General features: G+C 55.0%; 1 long non-coding RNA gene across 1 annotated transcript; it reads right to left on the reverse strand.

Moving 5' to 3' along the window:
- Window positions 1-2848: 2848 nt before the first annotated feature.
- Window positions 2849-5810, reverse strand: LOC114898289. The gene is made up of 3 exons (XR_003794320.1): window positions 5677-5810; window positions 5114-5220; window positions 2849-2906 (listed from the first exon to the last, which is right to left on the reverse strand). It is a non-coding gene; the product is annotated as an uncharacterized LOC114898289 (long non-coding RNA).
- Between the last annotated feature and the right edge of the window lie 2345 nt (window positions 5811-8155).

Below are 8155 nucleotides of genomic sequence, written 5' to 3' on the forward strand. Positions count from 1 at the left end.
CCATACGACCTCTGATGCTCAGATGACAATATCCTTTCCTCCTTTTTCCACCTGCCGCCCTCCAGGTCTGTCCCCCCAGCTGAGGGAGGCACCCCCACTGTCCCCATAATGCCCCCCCCATCTCTGTTATCTCTCTCTCTCTGGACTGGGGATTCTGAGCTCTAATTCCTGAGCACCGGGAATACAACAGCAAACCAAACAGAAAAATCACGTACGGGATGGAGAGTACATAAGATGCATACATAAGTATATACGTACACAAGATGTCTGGTGCTGGGGAGAAGTTTTAAGCAGGACAGAGGGAATAAATGCTGGTGGCGATTTAAACAGGATCCGAGAAGGCAGGGAGCCAGCTGTTGGATAACTGAGGGAACTTCGTGCGGTGGGGAAATGTTCTGTATCTTGGCTGTGGCAGGAGGCTATGCAGTTGTATACATTTGTCCAAACTCACCGAACTGTATGCTTAAAACCTGTGGATCCTACTTGTATAAATTATATACCTCAATAAATCTGACATCATAAAAGAGTGTCCCAGACAACAGAAACCTAGAGGCAGGAGCATGCCCAGAAGAACTGGTACAGGGTTGGAGGAGCCACAGGCCAGGCACTGTGGACAGGGCAGAGGTGATGTCCAGTGCGTGCGTGCGTGTGCCTGCGTTCCGTGTTCTGGGTGGGCCCAGGCATCAGTCTCCTTACAGATGTCTGCAGGTGGCGCACCGCTGGTGTAGGTTCTGCTTCTCAGCATCTTCCTCATTACCTGTGCTGGCAGCCCCCGGAGGGCAGGAATTGTGCTCTACTCATCCCTGCATCCCTAGGAGGTACTGAGGAGGTGCTCGGTGCATGGTGCATGGAGATTAAATGGAGCTGATTCCCACTGAACCACGTCCAAGGAATCTGAAGCTGTCTGCAGCAGTGGACATCCCCCGTGCTGGAGGGGCAGGGCCCAGTCAATTTCACTGTGGATTTGGGCTGGGACAACCCTGTCTCTGGGGTTCACCTGTCCCAAGATGATGTGTAAGGAGGGGCCAGTCAAGGCCCGCTGTTCGTCGTGTGGATTCCAGACTCTCTCCCCCTCTACCTGACTCCGAGGGCTCCGGGTGGGGTGTGGGCCAGCAGCCCTAAGCCTGGACACTGTCAGCCGCCTCTGTCTTCAGGGGCAAGAAAAGACGGCAGAAAAAGGCTGATGAGCAACTCAGACTCCTCTCCTCCTCAGCTCAGGCTCAGCTTCCTTGAATGAGCTTGAGTGGCAGAGGCCCTGCAGGCTTTATCTGTGTGCGCCTCTGGTGGGGGCTCGCGGAGCCTCACTTCAGAGACTCTGAGAGCAGAGCCTGCGGTGCACTTGGAGAGGAGAGGAAACCTCACATTTCTTGAGCAAATGCCATGTTTTGGGCACTAAGCCAGCACATCACACATGTCATTGCTTTATCTTCACTGCAACCTGCAGGGTGCCAGGGTCCTTGTTTACAGGCAGGGAAAATGGGTCACAGAGCGGTTGAGTCATTGTCCAATGCAAGCGTGGCAGAACCGAGGTCTTTCTGTTCCCAGGGTCAGTGCCACCTCAGAGGCGAAGGAAGGAGGGGGCTGCTGTGAGGAAGGTCACTGGTTGAGAGGAGCTGGGAAGGGGATGGGGTGAGTGGAGTGGCAGCGGCTGAAAATGGGCTGCTTTGTCCAGAAGCCAAGGGATGGCCCGGGATTCCAGGCAGAAAAGGTGCTGTTTCCCCCAGGCCAAGGTGAGTAAGTCTGGTAGGGGCCTGGGGTGGAAGTAGGGTCAGCCCAAGGAAAGGACAGTGGCCGCAGCAGGGCTCTGAGCCAAGGGCGACCAGAGCACAAGGGAGTCCAGGAGGCCTCACTTCCAGCCTGAAGATGACAGATCCCTGTGACTGTGATTCACCAGCTGCCATGACCACAGTCACAGCCCCTGACATCTGCATGGCGTGTGGCACTCTCCACGGACCTTGCAAGTGTCCACACATGACCACGTTCCGTCTCACTAGCAGCCCCCTGAGGGTGGCAGGGAGGTGAGGCAACGAGGGCTGGAGGGCTTAAGCGGCCGCCGAGGTCACACAGGGGTAAATGGCAAATCAAGGCTTGAGCGACCCCCATAAATGGCAATGCTGATACCCTGTCTGTCCATCTATCTGTGTGCTTCTGGAAGGCCTGTATGACCAGACTGAACGGTGGCCCTGGATGGAGCTGGTAGAGTGCTAGAGACTAAATGTTTGTGTGCCCCCAAATTCATATGTTAAAACCTAACCCCCAAGGAGATGGTGTTGGGAGGTGATTGGGTCCTGAGGGTATAGCGCTCAGGAACGGAATTAGGGCTCCTGTGAAAGAAACTCTGGAGAGCTCCCTCACTGCTTGCACCACGTGAGGCCACAGCGAGAAAAGAGCTGACTAGGAGCCAGGAAGTGGGCTCCACCAGGCAGAGTCAGCCAGCACCTTCCTCTTGGACTTCCCTGCCTCCAGAACCGTGAGAAATAAATGTTTGCTGGTTAAGCCACACAGTCTGTGATATTTTTGTTATAGCAGCCTGAACAGAGTTAAACCAGGCCAAGGATGCCAAGATCTTAGCCTCTGGAGGAATAGTATCACCCTCCCTGTCCATGCTCCCTATAGGGCTCAGGGCTGAGCTGGCCAAAGCAAGTTGGGTCAATGGGCTTTTGGTTTGGGGACTGCCAAGGAAATATCTGTTTCAGCACTGGGGCTGTCAAACATGCAGAGACTGAAAACCATCCATCCATTCATTTTGCCAGCCAGCCAGCCAACAACCAGAGCTCAGGTGTGTGCATGCCTATATGAGGAGACCTCTGACCCCAGGTCATCAGGTTATTCATGGTCCTCAGCACTTACCTCTTTGGGAGTCAGGGGTGAGGGTAGTGCCTCCCTCTGGCCTTGCTGGTGGGAGCCTGGAAGGAAAGGAAACCCTGTCCTTCATTGGGCACAAATGCTGGTGCCTATGGAGCTCTGTTGGGAAATAAAAACTGCCTTCATTCTGGTCCTCATATTTATGTTCCCCCAGGTTCCCAGACAGGTCTCCAGCAGACGGACCTCGGAGCCAATAAGCTTGGCATATTGTCCTCAAGGCCTGAGCAAGCCCCTCCCTGATCCAGGCTCGGAGAAGTCTCCCTAGTACAGGGACCAGCTGACACTTTGTCACTCAGTGCTTCCCAAGCGTATCATCCCCAGGTCCCTTTTTGGGGTGTGTAGAAGTTTTTAGCCTGGCACACCAGTTGCCACGGGACTCACTGGAAATCACTGTGCCAGAGAAATTTCCTGCCTAGAAGCTCCCGTTTCCCATTCTGGGTCAGCACTCAAGGGCTTCGCACGTACACCTGCGGGGCTCCCAGAATCAAAGTGCTTTTTCATCAGAGGCGTTTTTGAGTGTGCAGCATGGAGAGGAGATTTGTGTTCCCTTATTCAAAACATATTTATCGAGCTCCTTAATTGCCTTTCCCTTTGTTAAGTAATTGCTTCATACGTACTTTGCAGGTGGATCCACAGGAGGCAAGCATTTCCCACCAGGACCAACACAATCCTGAGCCTTCGGCCCTTCCCTTACTGCCCCCTTCGTGGGGCTGAAGGAAAGCTCCGGACCGGGGGCCCTGGCCAACCACAGAGCCAAGCAAGATCAAGCCTACGGCCAGTGAGGTACGTGCGTGGTGAAGGGGATGTGGGGGAAGGGCTGGGGCTTCAGAGACGTGAGAGGGTGGCCCTGAGAGGACCGAGGCCATCCTGGGGTGAACGTGGGGAGGGGCCCAGGGAGAGGCCTGAAAGGCTGACGGAGCTGTGTCCTAGGGAAAAGGCAAAGGGAAGAGGAACGAAAGAGTTCCTTCTCTCCAAGGGGCAAGGAGCCCCCGAACTCAGTCCAGGTTTGGGTACCCTTCTGGAGCCAAGGGCTAAGGACGTAGAGCTGGTTTGGGGAGGGACGGCAGAAGGGCAGAGGCCTGTGGGCCAGACCAGGAGCAGAAATCAGCCTCTGCTATGACAGTAGGTATTGGGGGCCTGCACACCGAGCCACACAGCAGTCACCAGCCAGCACAGGTTCCTGTGAGCCCCTCGCCGGTGACATCGGGTGCGAACGGTGCCAGGCCCCAGCACCGTGTTGGGTGGAATCGGGAGAAGGCCTGGCAGAGATAAGCCGAACACAGTGGTCCTCGAAGTGTGAATCACCCCGGAACTGGTTAGAAATGCAGACTCTCACGCCCCACTCCAGACCCACTGAGTCAGAACCTCTGGGAGTGGGCCCCATAGTCCGCTAACAAGCCCCCAGGTGATTCAGAGGCACACTCAAGTTTGACAAACTCTGGCCGAAAGGAATCCCTGACTCTCCTTCCCCCCAGCATCCCAGGCCGCGGCTGGATCAGGGCAGGCGGGGCCTGCAGGGCTGGGCTCTCGAGAAACCCACGCAGGAGCACAGGAAGCCTGAGTGGTTAGAGTCTGTGAGGCGTGCCCTCTCCTGCAGGGAAGCCCGACAGATGAAAGGCAGCAGCTGCCGTGTTTGCAGCCTGGCTCCCCGGGCCTCGGGCCCTCCCGAGACCTGCCGCCCAGGAGGAGGCCTGGGCCAGGCACAGCCTCCCCTGCGGGGACTTGGCTGGCCCCGAACAAGACCCAGCAGGGCACCAGGAGTTCTCCACATACATTTCATCCCCTGTTATCTCCACCCCAACCTACTGAATTGAAGGCTCTCAGTACACTGGCTGTACAGATGCGGGTTTCATAGTTTCAGAGTTCAGTAACTTGGTTGATGCCACTCACTCCTAAGCTGCGGAGGTGGGTCTTGAACCCGTTCTACACGTGCACTGCTTCTTCTAGCCTCACCTCTGATTCCCTAAGTCTTCACTCTGAGGACCTGCTCCCCGTCCCCTCAGCTCGGGGGGTGCAGACTGGCATCTCAGTGGCCAGTGGGTTCCCTTTCAGGGACGGGCATTTGACTTGGTTTTCTCATCCCGGAGCATGTGAATGTGTACGCTTTGTCCAGCATCTCTCAGGAGTCTCCTTCTGGAAGGAGTCTCTCGTTCTGAAGCCTCCCCTCCTGGCCTTCCTCCCACCCCAGCCCGCCGCGGGCATCCGCAGCCATCTGCAGGCGACATGGAGACAGGCGAGAAAAGCCCACCTTGTTTCGGGTGAGGCAGCGTGGTGGGACGACGGCTCGCTGGGGCACTACTTCGTGCTGCTCTTGACGTCTCGTTTCCACCGTGTGCTCACGCAAGGACCTCGCTTCTGGAGGAAAACAGATGTGACTGCGTGTGGGCAGGAAACCACAGGGCGGCCTCCTGCCTCATCCGTCCCCATCACTCGAGGCAGCCCCATGTGCTGACGGGGGAAGCTCCCTGGCGGTGATGCTCCTGAGCTCCAGGCTCAGCCTGCGATGCAGGGCCAGGGTGACCCAAGGCAGCAGGAAGGTGGAGCTCAGCGCTGTGCAGCCGTCAGTAGGAACGGCTAGACATGCAGACTGTCGGCCCAAACCCAGATCTACTGAATCAGAGATCCTGGGGGTGCAGCCGGGCAGCCTGTGTTTTAACAAGCCCTCCCGGCGATTGAGATGCACCCCGCAACGGGCGATTCCCAGACGGCCCCCATCCCTGTTTCCAGCCTCTTCTCTCACCACAGCCCACACCCTCGCACAGCCCTCCTGCGGCGCTCACACCCCCTCCTTCAGCCGGCACGTCCGCTTACCTCTTCCTGGCAAGCAGTCTCCAGGTTACCCTTCGTCATCCCAGATCCGACACACAGCATCTCACGTCACTTCCCTTCACGGCTCTTTTCTTCCACGTCCGACTTTCCCTTCCTGGGCTTTACGTCTGTTTTCCTAACACCAAAAAATTGAAGCCTCTGTTCATAGCGCACCTGCCTCCACCCAACATTTGTCAACTATTTACCACGGGGGACGTGGCAGCCGACAAGCAGCAGGGCCCCAGCTCTCACAGAGCTGACAGTGCAGTGGGAACTCATGGAAGAGGTGGGCTGAGGCCTTTACTAAGCCATCTCTTCACTCTCCAGGCACCCATCAGGCCCCTCCCGGCTTTGTCACCTCTCTGAGCACATGCCATGCCCAGTGCCACGCCAGGCCAGCACAGCGCCTCCTCCCCGGGCCAGGCCCAGGGCTCAACACTGCTTCAGCAAACCGGAGGTGAGCACGAGTGACACACACTGGCACACCCGTGCCCACACACACCACACTCCTCAGCCCTGCTGGGACGGGGGCAGAATGCAGTGGGCACGGCTAGGCAGGACCCTGGAGAATCTTGGTGGCTACATCGATCCTTAGTACTGGTCACTCTTGGTAGCCAAGGAAGAGGTACAAGGAAACATCCCCTTCCACTGAACGCAAAGGAAAATGGATAAAAACCATTTTCCATCTGTTTTTTGTACTTTGCCTCCTCTGATGGACACCAACACCTCACTAGGTCGTCTCAGGTGTTGCTGAATCTCCCTGTCAGTGCTGTTCTCACAGGGGCCGACCAGAAGCTGGCCCCAGCCATGGGGTCTCAGGTCTCTGTACCCTCCCGCCAATTCAAGACTGGTTGACCAAGAGTACCTGTTGTCCATCACCAGACAGTACTGCAGTGGTACATTGTGCTGGGTGAGGGTATGGTCTGTAGAGTCAGGCTGTCTGGAATCAAATCCCTAATCTACCACCTATTTACTCACTGTGTGACCTCAGACACGTTACTCGACCTTTCTGAGCCTTCATTTCCTCATCCCCCTGTTAACACGGGCATAATAATAAGGTCTATCTCAGAGGATTGCTATCAGGATTAATTACTTAATACACACAGCTTACTGAGTAAATACTCAATACACGTTAGGAATTGCCATGATTGACTGGTTGGAAGACGACAGACTCAAAGGCCCGTACTTCTCACAAGGACTGGCATTTTCAAGCAGCAGATGGTACCTGAGATCTCAGCACAAAGTTTCTGATAGGAGACTGTCAGCAGGAGGGGGAGATAATAAATCAACTCCCTCTTGATGTATTATCTACTTTACCAATTAGGCTTCCCTGGGAAGGTGCCCTGGGGATTTCCATAAACCCATAGAATAGATTCATGGAATTGAGTATTTCCAGTTACTAGTTAAGATAAGTTTTAACAAGTGTGAGATCAGGTCAGTTTTCAGGGGATCATCCCAATGGACGAGAGAGAACAGACGCCCAAGCTGGTTACTAATCTACCTCCACTGGCGTGGCCAATGCTGCTCGTGGGAATGTGGATGTCTCAGCCTTTCTTTTCTGGAAAGCCGCCTGGCAACACACGAAGAACAGTAAATGAGTTCATACCCTTTCACCTGGTAATTCCTCTTCCAGGCATCGACCTCAAGGAAATAAGCAGAGAGGTGCACAAAAATGTATATGTAAGTTTGTCCATCACAGCGTTGTTTGCATTTTAAAATAAAATAGGAACAAATGTCAAATACTAGAGAAACAGTGAAAGGAGGTACATGCCTAAGACAGAATACTATATGGCCTTTAATAATCTCTTCAAGGACTATGTAACAGTGGCACGATGGCTGGTTTGCTCCTCTGTGAAAGAGGGTGACCACACTGAACTCACAGGCTCTCCCGAGCCTTAGCCCAGCGAGGCCCTGAGTCCAGCAGAGCGCAGGCCACCTGGTAAACACTCAAAGGGGGGGCTGCCATTACTGGGAGCTCCCACCAGCTGCCATGAGGTAAGGCCTAGCCTCCCATTTCAACAAGAAGAAACACAAAGCTCAGGGCCTGCAGGTTGGGACAAGGCTGTTCCAGCCTCAGAGGAAGTGGGTACAGGTGTGGCTCTCCCCGACACACCTCTCCCATCCTCACTGGCTAGCACGCACCCCATCTGTAGAGCCCCTTTCGACTCTCAGAGCACACTCTGCATTATTGCTGCAGACCTCTCTGCAACCCATGAGTCCAGCTGGGCCAGCGTCATTCCAAGTGCCCAGCCTGAGAGAAACAAATTCAAATCCCGACACCACACCACTTCGTGGCTATGTGAACCTAGGCAAGCCAGCCTCGCGGGGCCTCCGATTTCGTTTCTCTGGCTTCCGCCTCTTCCTGGAGACGCTGCAAGGAGCAGATGTGGAAGTATCCTTTTCATCTGCACAATGCAGAGTCGTGCTCTGAGTTGTGCTCTTCGGAGGAGGAAACTAAGGGTTGAAAAGGCTTAAAAAAAAT

Source organism: Monodon monoceros, unplaced genomic scaffold (assembly GCF_005190385.1).
Source record: "Monodon monoceros isolate NGI ecotype Baffin Bay Population unplaced genomic scaffold, NGI_Narwhal_1 Super_Scaffold_18, whole genome shotgun sequence".
Lineage (NCBI taxonomy): Eukaryota > Metazoa > Chordata > Mammalia > Artiodactyla > Monodontidae > Monodon > Monodon monoceros.